Here is a 15,169-nt window from a genome sequence, read left to right on the forward strand (position 1 = left end):
TTGAAAGATTCTGGTCACTACTAAGGGATCCAGGGACCATTCGTGTGGTTGGAACTGATGACTGAGTCGATCCACTACTACGTTGTGAATACCTGCGAGATAAGTGGCCCGAAGGAGTATTGAGTGTTTCAGGGCCCAGCCCCAAATCTGTGCAGCTTCTTGACAGAGGAGATACAAGCCCGTACCTCCTTGTTTGTTGATGTACCACATGGCTACTGTGTTGTCCGTTTGGATAAGAACAGTCTTGTGTGAGAGGCAGTCCTTGAACGCATGCAGCGCATAACGTATAGCTCGAAGTTCTAGGAAATTGATTTGAAATGTTGCTTCAAGTTTTGTCCAAGTACCTTGGGTTTGGAGAGTGTCTATGTGTGCTCCCCATCCCAAAGTGGATGCATCTGTAGTTAATGTTATTTGTGGGACTGGTTGTTGGAAGGGTAGGCCCTTGCGCAAGTTGTCCCTGTTCGCCCACCAAAGTAGAGATGAACGAAGCTGGTGGGTTACTTGGATTGGAGAGGACAGTGGTTGGATGGTCTGAATCCATTGTGATCTTAAAGTCCATTGAGTTACCCTCATGGCTAAACTTGCCATAGGAGTGATATGAACTGTGTAGGCCATATGGCCTAGTAAGGTTAGAAACTGATGAGCTGTTGCCTGATTTCTTGAGTGAATCGAGTTTGCTAATAAGGACAGTGTTTCTGCCCGATCCTCGGGTAGAAAGGCCCTTGCAAGGATGGTGTTCAGTTCTGCTCCTATGAATTGGAGCAGTTGAGATGGAGTAAGATGGGACTTTTGGTAATTGATGAGAAAGCCTGTGGAGTGGAGTACTGTAAAATTGTGTGACTGAGAGAAGTCAGAGCTCTTTTTTGAGATTGACTTCTGATGAACCAGTCTTCTAGATATGGGAAGACATGGACATCTTGCTTGTGCAAGTGTGCTGCTATTACTGCCAGACATTTTGTGAAAACTCTGGGAGCAGAGGCAAGTCCGAATGGCAATACTCTGTATTGGAAATGTTGCTGGCCCACTGTGAAGCGCAGGTACTTGCGATGAGGAGGGAATATTGGGATGTGAGCGTAAGCATCTTGAAGATCCAGAGAACAAAGCCAATCTCCTGTTTGAAGATGGGGAAGCATGATGCCTAGAGAGACCATCCTGAACTTTTCTTTTTTTAGAAATTTGTTGAGATTTCTGAGATCTAGGATTGGGCGTAGGCCTCCGGTTTTCTTTGGAATGAGGAAATAACGGGAATAGAATGTTCTGCCCTGCTGAGACCGGGACACTAACTCTACAGCCTTGGCTTTCAGAAGAGTGGATAATTCTGTTTGTAGTTGAAGTATATGATTTTTGCTGAGATGAGAGTAACTCGGTGGAAAATCTTGAGGAACTGATATGAAATTGAGGCGATATCCTTGATCTATTATTGAGAGGACCCATTGATCTGATGTTATTGACGTCCAATTGTTGTAAAAGGTGGACAGTCTTCCTCCCACTGGTAGTGTTGGCCGAGGATTGGAGTAAAGGCTTGTTCTCTGGATATGATCTCAAATCCAGTGGCAGGTCCGGTTTGCGGAGCTGCTTGGGGCCTAGTTGTTCTCTGTTGCCTCTGTTGTGGTCTTTGTTGGGACCTGGGAGGCCTCGGTCTGGATGTAGGAGGATAATATTAGAGATGTGAATCGTGTGCCTGATCGTCTTAACGATTGGGTTCGGCTGGAGGGAGAAAAAAATCTGATCGCTGGAGATGTGAATCGGAATCGGTTCCGATTCACATCGTTAATTTTTTTTTAGTGAGGCCTGACCCTTTAAAATTGACCCCTTACCTTCCCCCACGCCCCCGAACCCCCCCAAAATGTTTTACGAGTACCTGGTGGTCTAGTGGGGGCGCGGGGACCGATCTCCCGCTCTCGGGCCATCGGCGCCATTTTGACTGCCACTCAAAAATGGCGCCGATGGCCCGATTAAAAAAAACCCCTTCCGACCTTTAAAGATGACCCCTTAACTTCTCCCACCCTACCGATCGCCCCAAAGCATTTTTAAATTACCTGGTGCTCTAGTGGTGGTCCCGGGAGCGATCTCCCGTTCTCGGGCCATCATCTGCCACTCATAAAGATGGTGCCGATGGCCCTTTGCCCTTACCATGTGACAGGGTATCCATGCCATTGGCCGGCCCCTGTCACATGGTAGGAGCACTGGATGGCCGACGCCATCTTTAAAGATGGCGGCGACCATCTTTACGATGGCGGCGACCATCTTTAAAGATGGCACACTTGCACAAGCAGGGGTCATCTTTAAAGGGTTGGGTGGGTTTTTTTTTAATCGGGCCATCGGCGCCATTTTTGAGTGGCAGCCAAAATTGCGCCGATGGCCTGAGAGTGGGAGATCGGTCCCCGCGCCCCCACTGGACCACCAGGTACTCGTAAAAAGTTTTGGAGGAGGAGTTCGGGGGGGGGGGGGGGGGGGGGGAAGGTAAAGGATTAGTTTTATAGGGTCGGGGTGGGTTTAGGGGTTGTTTTGGTGTGCCGGTTTTCCCGCCCTCCCCCCAAATAACTCCCGTTAGTGGACACTAACGGGAGTAACAATTTTTCACGATAAATCATGAAAATTTCTATTGTATCGCGCACTGTACCGATTTTTGACGATTTAAAAAATATCGGACGATTTTTTTAAATCGTCAAAAAACGATTCACATCCCTAGATAATATCTCCTTTGCCTGTAGAATGGGCGTCTAGTCTCCCTTCGTGGGGGCCTGTGGCCAGTATGTGTTGAAGGGTCATGTGGAAGGGAGGATAATTGTCGCAGAGTTTCCGTGTGTTCACGTAATTGTGAAACTGCGTCTTGTACCTTGGTGCCAAATAAATTATCCCCAAGGCAAGGAAGGTCGACGAGCTTATCCTGCACCTCTGGCCTTAGATCGGAGGCTTTGAGCCAGGCCCATCTTCTGGCACTGATGCCCGATGCAGCAACTCTTGAAGCCGTCTCATAGGCATCATAGGCGGCTCGGACCTCATGTTTTCCTGTGTCTAACCCCTTGTTGTTGATGGTTTGTGTCGCCTCTTGATATTGTGTAGGCAGGGATGGCACAAACTCTTCCATTTGTTTCCAGAGGTTTCTCTGGTACTGGGTCATGTATAGGTAGTATGCTGAAATTCTGGAGGTCAGCATTGCTCCTTGAAAGATTTTGCGACCCATTTGATCCAGGAAACTGTTGTCTTTATCTGGAGGGATTGATGAATGGGTCCTTGTTCTTCTGGACCTCTTCTGTGCAGATTCCACAGCCACCGAGTGGTGGGGAAGTTGAGTTTTTTGATATCCTGGTGCGGATTGCACAAGATAAGTAGAATCTACTCTTTTGTTCACTGCAGGAACCGTGCAGGGATGTTCCCAGATGCGTTGTTGTAGCTGCAAGAGCACCTTATGGATGGGAATTGTGAGATTGTGTTTGGGGGGGATCTACAAACTGGAGTATTTCTAGAGTTTGCTGTCTGTCATCCTTTTCCGCCTGTAGTTTGAAAGGGATGGAATCCGCCATTTCCTGAACAAAATTTGGAAAAGAAAAATCCTCTGGAGGTGATTGTTTTCTGGCCTGAGGTGGTGAGGGATCAGACATAAATTCCTCTGATGAGGCATCTGAGGTAGTGTCAGACCAAGTGTCATAGCCGGAAGGTTGCTGCTGAGTAGGTATAGTCCTATGAAGCGGAGGTACACCAGAGGGTCCCGATAGAGGGACATCAGGTAAAATGTCCTCTACATCCTCCTCTACAGGATTAGATGGCAAGAAAGCTAGTAGTTCTTGGTATCTTTTAGCCAGGATACCGTGCAGTGCTGCTTCGGTACTCGGAGCTTCAGAAACTGCAGGTGGATGTTTTGTCATCGAGTGTTTTAATTTGGTCGATGACTTTTGTCCCGATGTCGATGCCTTGTGAGGAGGAGGTAAGGTAGGTGCCATCGTGTAAACAGACATCGGCTGTGAAGTAGATGGAATGGTCAATGTCGATGTAGAAAGAAAAGAAGACATCGAGATTGGAGCCATAACCGAAGGTATCGGTGGTATCGAAGATCTTGGCATCGATGGAACTTGTGACATCGAGAGAGGTATTGATACAGATGGTTCCGATGACATCGTCGTCTGAGGAGGCTCCGCCATCGAGGTGTTCACCGGTATCGGTAGCATCGTTGGCATCGGTGCGGCCGCCGGCATCGGCGTAACCGCTGGCATCGGCGATGATGCCGGAACTTGTGCCTGCAAGGCTTCCATCACAGATTGTCGATATTGATGGTGCAGGCGAGGGAACCAAGGACACGGAGGTTAGCGGAGCATCACTTGATTTGTGGCGCTTTACAGTCGGTTCTCCCGGGGGGGGGGGGGGGGGGGAGCGACGGAGACACCGAGGATCGATGACGTCGGTGTTTATGTTTAGGCCTCGATTCCGACACTGACCTGGTCGATGATGTCGACGGGACTAGTGATGAAGCATCTCCGGATCCCTCGAGGCGCCGTTTTTTAAGAAGGAGTTCTTTGTGACTCCTGCTGGAGATGATTTCGTCGAAGTAGACGGTGAAGGAACTAATTGGAGCTGGAAAAGTTGTGTCATTTTTTCCTGCCTGAGTTTTCTCCCTTTCGGGGTCATCTCTTGGCATTGTGGGCATGATGAGATTTCATGCTTTTCTCCTAAACAGATCACACATTCAAGATGTGGATCTGTTATTGACATGGTCCGGTTATAGACCGGGCATTTTTTGAAGCCCAAAGCCATGTCTCTATTGACAGCCGTTGATAAAAAATCTTGAGAAGAGAATGTGAATGGGAAGTCAAAACGGAATTGTTTTTGTCACCGTCCGGTGACAAATGAGAAGTGAGACCCCAAATGGGGAAAATATGAGAAAAATCAGTGACTTTTTCAGTCAAAATAGTGAGTAAACTCACAGGGCTCCTGTCACCGCGATGCTGAGGACAGCGCGGAAAAACAAAGACTAGAGTGAGACCCCTGTGGCAGAGTATATCATGGCATGCTAGGCATGCTCAGTAGCCTCAGGCTGCCAGTCAAAAGTTTCTAGAAACTTTGATAGAAGTTTTTCCCGCAATAGGGCTCCGTCAGTGACGTCACCCATATGTGAGGACTAGCATCCTGCTTTTCCTGGGATAAAGTCCCGACACTGGCCAATTGTAACAGTACTCCCCTTTTAAGATCCCTCCCCAGGCTTCTGGGATTTGGCTTCTGAGGGAAGATGGAATTTTCTCACCAATTAGGAGGGCCTGTAGATGGGATGCCAGCTCCCAGGAGTTTTCTTCAGGTCCATAATTTTTCCAGGGTGTTAAGTACTCCAATTTGTTCCATTGTCTCTGGAAGTTTAAAATTTCTAGTACTTCACAGTTGGTGTCAGACTCAGAGACTGTTTCCATGGGTTTAGGTGGTTGTCGTGATGGCCAAGAGAGGATCAGTGGTTTTATCAGTGAGACATGGAACACACTGTGTATTTTTAGTGTAGGAGGTAACTTCACCTGGTAAGTTACAGGTCCCAGCTGTCTCAGGATGGAGAATGGTCCAATGAACTGGGGCGCAAATCTAATGGAGGGAACCTTGAGTTGAAGTTTCTTAGTATTTAGCCACAAGAGATTCCTCAGCTTACATTGGGGGACTAGTCTTCAATTTTTGTCTGTCTCTGTTTTAAAACGACTAGCTGCCTGAGTGAGGAGATGTTGGTCCTTTGCCATATGTTCAGAAGTTCTTGACTTGTGGTATTGGCTGCTGGACAAGGCAAAGAAAATGGCTGGGGAGAGGCATCTGGGGGTGTTTGCCATACACAATCTGAAAGGGCATAGAGCCCATAGAACTGCCAACATGACTGTTGTGGCAGAATTCTGCTCATGACAGAAGATTGGCCTAGTCGTCTTGCCTCTCATTGATGTAAGATTTTAGGAAGTTCTTGAGGACTTGGTTGATCCTCTCAGTTTACCCATTCCCCTACGGATGGAAGGCTGTAGTAAAGTCTAGCATGGTTACAAACTTCTTACAGAGGCTCCTCTAGAATCGGCCATGAATTGGCCACCTCAGTCTTAAAGGATATGAAAAGGGAGTCCATGTAGGTGGAAGATGTGTTGCGCGCGCATGTTATAAAATCCGGAGCGGTGCGCGCAAGGGGGGTGGAGTAAGGCATCATGGCTTTCCCCAGTTCCCTCCCAGTCCATTCCAATTAAGGAGCAGACTGGGAGGGAACTTCCCTACCCCCTACCCTAACCTTCCTTCCCCTTCCCCTCCCCTCCCCCTATCCCTATCCTAGCTACCCCTGTTTTTTTTAATTTTACCTTTTGCTCCTCAACAGGAGCAGTAGCAAGTTGTGCATGCCAGCACAGCAGCAAATGGTCGCTATACCGGCGCCTCAAGCCTCGCCCCCCCTCCCTGCCTCTCTTCTTTGGCCCGGCACTTCTGCGTGTAATGGGAGTTATGCGTGTTGCTTGGTAGGCTCCTTCTAAAATGCGCGCAGCGCACACAAGGCTCTGCTATGCGCATAACCCCCATATTTTACGCGTGCGGACAATTTAAAATCTGCCCGTAAGGTTTTACAAGTTAAAATCACTTAAAACATGCAAATCTACCAAAAACAATACAACTTAAATCTATCATGAAAATAAAAATGCATTGGGTAATTGTTTAATATTGTCGATTAAACATAGAGACAGCATTTGTTAGAAAAGATTGTTTTATTTGCTATATTGTCATATTCCTCTCCACATCAGGCAAAATAGTATGTTACACTATACACATACTTTGTAGTACAACCATTGTAACATTAATACAGTATATTTGTATTCTTGTGTTAATATTTCTAATTAATATACAATGGGGTAATTTCTAATTAATATACCATGGGGTAATTTTCAAAAGGACTTAAGTGTGTAAGTGGACGTTTGAAAATTGCTATAATATATGTTATTGAATTGTCAATGGGTCTTAAGCAAGTTACCGGGGGGGGGGGGGGGGGGAGGGAAGGGAGAGAGAGAGAGAGAGAGAGAGAGAGAGAGAGAGAGAGAGAGAGAGAGAGAGAGAGAGAGAGAGAGAGAGAGAGAGAGAGAGCACCTTGCTATAGATCCTACTCCCTAGAAAGGTATTTGTATCCCCATGGTAGGCCCACCTAGTAACTCGAGGTGGGGATTAGGTATGAGCGTAGGGGGTTGGGGGCCATGTTCACATTCAACATGAGACGTACGAACAGAACAGTGGTCTCTTGTGAAGATTTGATGACCTTCGGAGTGAGGAAACTCACTCCAAGAAGAGATTTGGGCAACGTTCTCTCAACCTAGCTTGACAACAAGCTAGGTTGAGAGAACGTTGCCCAAATCTCTTCTTGGAGTGAGTTTCCTCACTCCGAAGGTCATCAAATCTTCACAAGAGACCACTGTTCTGTTCGTACGTCTCATGTTGAATGTGAACATGGCCCCCAACCCCCTACACTCATACCTAATCCCCACCTCGAGTTACTAGGTGGGCCTACCATGGAGATACAAATACCTTTCTAGGGAGTAGGATCTATAGCAAGGTTCTCTCTCTCTCTCTCTCTCTCTCTCTCTCTCTCTCTCTCTCTCTCTCTCTCTCTCTCTCTCTCTCTCTCTCTCTCTCTCTCTCCCCTAATGCCTGTCCAGGAACTCAACAGAGGTGTGAGACACTTGCTCCATTTCATACAACCTAAGAGCAGAAATAGGCTGTCTGGACACTTTCATGCAGTGTGATGATAAGCCTCATTTGCATGGGACATGCCCCTTAATGTGTTACCAATGCAATATTGGTAAATGAGGCCCTAAGTGCATTTTAGGCTCATAAATAGGCTTTTGAAACTTGCTATGATATATGCTATTTTTATACACAAAGATCTTTTTGAAAATTATCCTCATAATATAGCAGTATATTCAAAATATATTTCTAAACATGCCACATAAAACCAAACTACTACATCTCCTTATAAGGACACAGCACATTTTCATGTAAATATGTCAACAAGTGGAAAAATTCTTTCATTCTCCTAAAATATTAATGGGGATGGAAAGATCATGAAATATTTTGATGCTTTTATTAGTTTCTTTTATGGATTTCAGTTCAGGAGTGATGTGGCACCCATACAGATGAAGTATTTTGAGCCTGAATGAGAGAAAGTAGAACATATAAATAAGAAGAGGCACTCAACATAAAAGTAAAATAAAGGTTCAGATGCTCATAATTTTTCAATCAGTAGTGGTTCAAAAATATTTCCAAACTATTGGCAGCAACCAGTAAAAACATAAGATTAATTATTAATAAAACTTTATTTAATTGGAGCTTAAAATAAAGCTTAACTGTAATAGGCTCACAGCAAAATTAACCTATTTTAAAGAGCACTTCTGCTTCTTCTTCAATTGCATTATGGAATGTAAGTTCCTACTAGCGAAACAGGATAGCGGGATAGTGCAGATATAATTTGTAGAAACATAAAAAGAATCAAGCCAATAATTAGACATTCCTGACCTGGTACAGTTACAAATTTACACCTGCATTCTTCCTTTTTTTGAGTAACATAAAACATGTAAATTAACATTTTCAATAAATTTGTAAGGACAAAAAAAGAGTGTTGGATTTTGAATTGGGGCTTGCTTGGATGAAAGGCTGGTATCCTGTTGCTGAGCCACTGATTGGCTCTGGTAAAGTGGTGACAGGTGATATTTTGGAAACCTTGTACTAAGCCTGCTATCAGGACTAGTAATCGTGCCCTGCTTCTTTCCCTCCCCAAGAAACTGGATTAGTCCTTGAGGCTAGAAAGCAAAACCTGTTTGACTGTAACAGGTGAGGACAGCAGGACACAGATAGGTGATGCTATCCAATAGAACCCTGGTTAGTGTGATCACTGAATATCCTCCAGAGCTTTCTCCATCATTTACTGAGCATATGTGAGCTGTCCCACAAGGCCCCTTTGTTACAGAATATAGCAACTCCTAAGGAAGGTGAGTGGGTTCTGTAAGGACTGATATCCTGCTGTCCTCAGAAAACACTTTTCTCCAAGAACAAGCAGGACAGTCTGTACTCACAGTTGGGAAAATCCCTAGATCCAGGTTGCCTCAACATGAAAGAGGAAACTACAAGAACCAGAACAACAAATTTGCAAACCTGTTTTTGGTGGTTATTGCATTTGGCTGGTCACGGAACAAATTGCAAATGGGATTCCCGATGATGGAACAGACCCTCTCGGACAGATGCGCAGCAAGCCGCCGCACCCGAACAGGCTCGACATGCCAGTCAGAGCGACGCCGCCGCTGGCAGCTCTGGGCTTCCCTAGGCACGTGAGCATCGAATTTGCTGCCTCTTAAAGGGCCCGCAGTGGGAAATTCCCCATAGCGCCCTCTGATGCGTCAGAGGCCATTCTGTATTTAAGGCTCCCTCCGGTGCTCCTCAGATGCCTCGGCAATATGTCAATTCTGTTGGGTAGTGGTTTGCCTCTGTGTTCCTGGTTCCTGATCCTTGCTTCCTGGTTCCTGTTTCCGTTGTGTGTCTACTTGAATTCCTGTGCTCTGTTTCTGGTTCCCTCACAAATCTGATCTTCTCCTGAGTTCTTGTCTTCGTAGTCTGCCTCCCCTCATCTGTCTTCAGTGTCTCATCTGTCCTGCTGTTCTTCCTCTCGCCCCTTTGGACTAGACTCCTGGCTTTGACTTTGGATTGGACTCCTGGCTTTGACTTTGGATTGGACTCCTGGCTTTGACTTTGGATTGTACCTTGTCGCTGCTTGACCTCCGCCTGCCTTCGACCACTGCCTGTTCATTGACTTGCTTGAACTCTGCCTGCCCAGACCTCTGCCCGACCGACACTGAATGAACTCTGACTGCCTTTGACCACAGCTTGCACCAGTCTCTGCTGCCTGCCACCTGCCCCAACCACTGCTCATACTGACTCCGTTTCTTTCCATGCTGGCCTGTAACACCCTGAGCGATGGATCTACATCTCCACAGAGGCCCGTGCCTAAGTCCAGCTGGTCCCGGCACCTGAGGGCTCAACCTAAGGGGAACAAGGGCTGATATTGGTGAAGCTCCTGTTGGGACTCTGCTCCAGCCAGCTCCGCATGCCAAAGGTGGGGACTAATAGGGCTCTTCCCTGTGGGTTGCGCCAACTCCACCTCAGCCCAAGGGTCCACTTTTGCAACAGTGGCAACCAGCCATTTTTGCATTTTTATAATTCAATTTTATAAAGACAACCTGGAAGTAATAAGAACAGGTCCTACTGGAGATGGACTTGGATTCTAAACCTCAAAAAGACCTTTCAGGACAGATCAACTTTGAAGTACTAAAAAGTGAAATATAAATTAAATAAATACATACATACATACATATGTTGACCAAACCTACTGCCATGCTGACAGTCCCTATCCAAACAGTAATGAGATGTAAATGTGTGGATAAAACATCATCTCGCAGCCTTGCAAATCTCTTCCATGAAGGCTGATTTCAGATGGGCCATCGACACTGCCCTAGCCATAATACCATGAGCCTTGATATACCCTTCCAAAGTCGAGTTGCCTGGGCATACTAGAAAGAAATGCAGTATGCTATTCCAGTGGTTCTCAACTCAGTGTTTAGGACACATCTAACTAGATGGGTTTTCAGAATATCCACATTGAATATGACTGAGATCTTGTATGTGTTGCCTCTTTTGGATGTGTAGGGCTCTGCTGGGATACCTATTAAAGGGATATGGTCTATCAGTTACATCAGGGCAGTATAAAGTAGAATGCCACCTATGCCACAGCATCTCCACCAGAGGCTGCTGAATTGGTTTGCTTCTCCTTCCATAAGAGCAAATGACCTCTAGTATCTGTGAGGATTTTTAGTTGGATTTCAAGAGGAAAGGAGTGTTTCCTTTTGAGTCTCTTAATTTTTCAAAATAAAAGCCCAAAACCTTAGTTGAAGAGTCCTAGCAAGTAAAGAGAGTACTTTTCAACTCACACCAGTGACTGATGACATATCTCTAGTGATTTTTGCAGTTAAGTATTTTTAAATGGACATTGTTTTTGGGACCCTTTCTGTCCACCCAGCAAGGGCTAGGAGAAGAAATGTTCCTAGTCAACAATATTACTTAGTCTAAGTAATTCCTTTGCTCATCTGTCAAAATAGTGGAGAAGAAAGAGAAAGGATATCCATCCAGGATCCAACAGAAGAAGAAGTAAGAGGTATGGAGAACAGGTGAAACCACTATGGTATTTAAACACAATAGATATGATCCTGGTTTACAGCAAAGAATCAAGGAGATACATAATGAAGTACACCAGAGATGGAGAAGAAAATCTGGAGAATTCAAGATCAGATTTTTGAAGTGAGAATTAAATTAGGAAGAGGACTCCATCTTTCACAGTAACCCAGGAAGGCTTCACATTCTAGCCATGGATAAAGAAAGGACCATAAGGATTGAATCAAGGGATCAAAGAACCACAGAGTCAAATTTACTATTTTGACTTGCTTTATAGAGACTGAATGAAAGAAACTTGTACCAAGTGCCTTATTACATGTTTGATCTACTTCATCAGTAAAGTGTTGGAACAACAGTTATGTGTGTAGCTTGCTTTATGGCTCTCACTAAAAAACCAGATAATTAACACCCAGGGACCAGGAGGTTATCCTCTCCTGCTACAGAGAATCTTTTATCCTAGGACTTGAAGAGATTGAATAATCTGAGATGGACACTTGTATTGAGTTTGTGCCTTGCAAATTCCTTAAAGGTTCCATCAAGCTGGGGGTTATATGTATGCAAATCTATCTCATGAACCATTATGCTATCCAATTAAACAGTGTGTATTTAGCTATGGTAATCCCAGATCTATTTGGGTCAAAACAAACAAAATGCTGGGTGGACTTTTTAAGAGCTTCAGTCTGATCCAGGAAGAAGCCTAGTGCTTTCCAAACTGCGCAATGCTTGTTATTCTTTGTGAGGATAGATGATTGACTGTTTAAGGTGAAAGTCCAACATTACCTTAGGTAGGAACTTGGAATGTGCATGCAAAATCACCCTATTATGAGAAAGCATAAGGTGGATAAGTCACTAGGGACTGGAGCTTACTGTCAGGCCGATGCAATACCATGCGCTGGCTGCAGCGCACAGTTCAACTTACAATTGGACGCGTGTTTTGGATGCACGATCATAACCCCTGATGCAAAACGGGTATTAGCGCATCCAAAACACACATATAGGTAATAGCGCTCATCACATGCAAATACATGTTGATGAGGTTATTATCTATTCCCCCCCATGCAAAAAAAGAAAATGTGGGCCCAAGGCACTCATTTTCACTCGCCAAATTTAATGCCTGCCTGGAGCAGGCATTAATTTTGGAGAAGCCTAAAAGGTGTACAGAAAAGAAGAAAGCAGAGTTGCTTACCTGTAACAGCTGTTCTCCCAGGACAGCAGGATGTTAGTCCTCACATATGGGTGACATCATCAGGATGGAGCCTTATCACGGAACACTTTTGTCAAAGTTTCTAGAACCTTAACTGGCACACTGAGCATGCCCAGCATGCCACCAACCCTGCATCCAGCAGGGGTCCCCCTTCAGTCTCGTTTGCAGCAAAAAGTATGAGCGAAAAAATAAAATAAGAAAACGTAAGCGAACTCAACTCCGCGGGGTGGTGGGCGGGTTTCGTGAGGACTGACATCCTGCTGTCCTGGGAGAACAGGAATGAGGGCAGCCTGAGTTTCACAGTGGGTCATAGGAAGGAAGTTGGGTTATTAAACTGGAAACATATTATGCAGGACAGACTGGCCAAAGATGGAATCCTGTCTGCCAGCCTTGTCGAGACAATAATGAGCTGCAAAGGTATGGAGAGAACTCCATGTGGCAGCTTATAGGTACGGAGCGGAGGTGCACTACTGACGTTGCCATGGCTCTGACTGAATGCGCTTTCACTGGTCCCTGTAGTGGAAGGCCTGCTTGATGATAGCAGAAGGTAATACAGTCTGCCAGCCAGGTGGACAGAGTCTGCTTGCCCACCGGAACTCCTAGTTTGGTTTTATCAAAGGAGATAAAAAGTTGGGTGGACTTTCTATGGGCTGCAGTGCATTCCAAACAGAAGGCTGGTGCACGTTTGCAGTCCAAGGAATGCAGGGCCCGCTCATCTGGGTGTGAGTGAGATTCTGGAAAAAAAGGAGGTAGTATTATGGACTGATTTAAATGGAAATCAGAAACTACTTTTGGCAAAAATTTAGGGTGAGTGCGGAGTACCACACGATCGTGGAGAAATTTGGTATAAGGTGGGTATGTTACCAGTGCCTGTAGCTCACTGACCCTGCGAGCGGATGTTATAGCAACTAGAAAGAGCACTTTCCAAGTGAGATGGTGGAGCTCACAGGAGTGCAAAGGCTCGAATGGAGGTCACATGAGCCGTGCTAGCACAACATTGAGGTCCCATGCTGGAACCGGAGGACGCAGTGGAGGCTTTAGTTGTAGCAAGCCTCTCATAAAGCGCCCTACAAGGGGTTGTGCTGAAATCAGGGCATCCCTTATACTTTTGTGGTAAGCAGCTATGGCGCTGATATGCACTCGGATGGAGGAGGTTTGTAGGCCAGACTCAGAGGTACCAGAGGTAGGCCAGGAACCTCGATGTGGGGCAGGAAAAAGGGTCTATTTTCTTTGTGGTATCCCACAAGGAGAATCTTTTCCTCTTGGAACGATAAGATTTCCTAGTAGAAGGCTTCCATGATGCTATGAGGACCTGGAACACATTGTCAGAAAGGTTAAGGGATTGTAGTATCAACCTTTCAACATCCATGCTGTCAGAGACAAGGAGTGGAAGTTCAGATGACACAACAGTCCGTTGTTCTGCATTATTAGAGTTGGATCTGTGCCCAGGCGAATTGGTTGCTGGCCTGAGAGGACATGTAGGATGGGAAAACAAATCTGCCGTGGCCAGTGAGGGGCTATGAGGATCATTGTGCCCCGGTCTTGTCATAACTTCACGAGAGTCTTGCTGATGAGTGGAAGTAGAGGATAGGCATATAGAAGACCCATTGTCCAGCAGTGTGCAAAGGCATCCCACGGTAGTGTCTTGCAGCTGTGGTGTAGAGAGTAGAATTGGTCTACTTTGGGGTTGTAATTGGCGCAAAGAAGTCAATGTGCGGGTGGCCCCACTAGTGGAAAATTTGGTTCACTACAGTGGGATTTAGGGACCATTCATGGGAATGAAAGGTCCGGTTGAGATTGTCCGCCATCACATTGTTCATGCCTGCCAGGTAGGTTGCTCTCAGTAGCATGGAATGTGAGAGAGCCCAGCCCGCCTCTTGACATAGCCCGTGCCCCCTTGTTTGTTGAGGTACCACATCGCTACCTGGTTGTCTGTTTGAATGAGGACTACCTTGCTGGATAGGCAATCCTGAAATGCAAAGAGTGCATATCTTATCGCCCTTAGCTCCAGAAATTTATTTGGTGCTTTTTTTTCTTCCCTGGTCCAGGTACCCTGGGTCTGAAGGTCATTGATATGAGCTCCCCAACCCAGGTTGGAGGCATCCGTTGTTAGTGTGATTTGAGGATTTGGGGGTTGAAAGGGCAGTCCAATCCAAAGATTGGATTCCTGAATCCACCAAGCTAGTGAGAGTTGAAGCTGGCTGGTGACGTGGACAATGTGTGACAGGTCTTGTTGAAATTGGAACCATTGGGACTTTAAAGTCCATTGAATTACTCTCATGGCTAGTCTGGCCATTGGGGTAACGTGCACCTTGGATGCCATGTGGACGAGTAAGGTCAGAAGGTGACGAGCTGTAGTGTTACGGCGAGTTTGTACCAATATGGCCAAGGCTGAGAGAGTGTGTGCTCAGTCCTTTTGGAGTAACGCTCTGACTTGAATGGTATTTAGATCTGCTCCGATGAAGGAGAGTGTGTGTGAAGGATTCGGATGTGACTTGGGATAGTTTATGAGAAACCCCAAGGACTGCAGCAATTGTATAGTAAGATGGAGGGATTGAAGCACTACCTCCTCGGATGGTCCCCTGAGTAGCCAATAGTCTACATACGGATAGACGTGGACACTGCGCTGCCTTAGGGAAGCTGCTACTACTGCCAGGCATTTCGTAAACACTCAGGATGCTGACACTAGGCCGAATGGTAGCACTCAATATTGGTAATGTTTGTGACCTACTAAGAATCTGAGGTATTTTTGATGTGAAGGGAATATGG

General features: G+C 45.8%; 1 protein-coding gene across 2 annotated transcripts in view; it reads right to left on the minus strand.

Annotated features, from left to right (window-relative positions):
• Positions 1–7,579: 7,579 nt before the first annotated feature.
• Positions 7,580–15,169, minus strand: part of LOC115099247 — a 503,007-nt gene continuing 495,417 nt past the window's right edge. For both annotated transcript variants that reach the window (XM_029616734.1, XM_029616743.1), the window contains one exon: positions 7,580–8,130. The gene's annotated coding sequence lies outside the window, so the exon portion shown is untranslated. The remainder of the gene's footprint in view (positions 8,131–15,169) is intronic.

Source organism: Rhinatrema bivittatum, chromosome 1 (assembly GCF_901001135.1).
Source record: "Rhinatrema bivittatum chromosome 1, aRhiBiv1.1, whole genome shotgun sequence".
In the NCBI taxonomy this organism is placed as follows: domain Eukaryota; kingdom Metazoa; phylum Chordata; class Amphibia; order Gymnophiona; family Rhinatrematidae; genus Rhinatrema; species Rhinatrema bivittatum.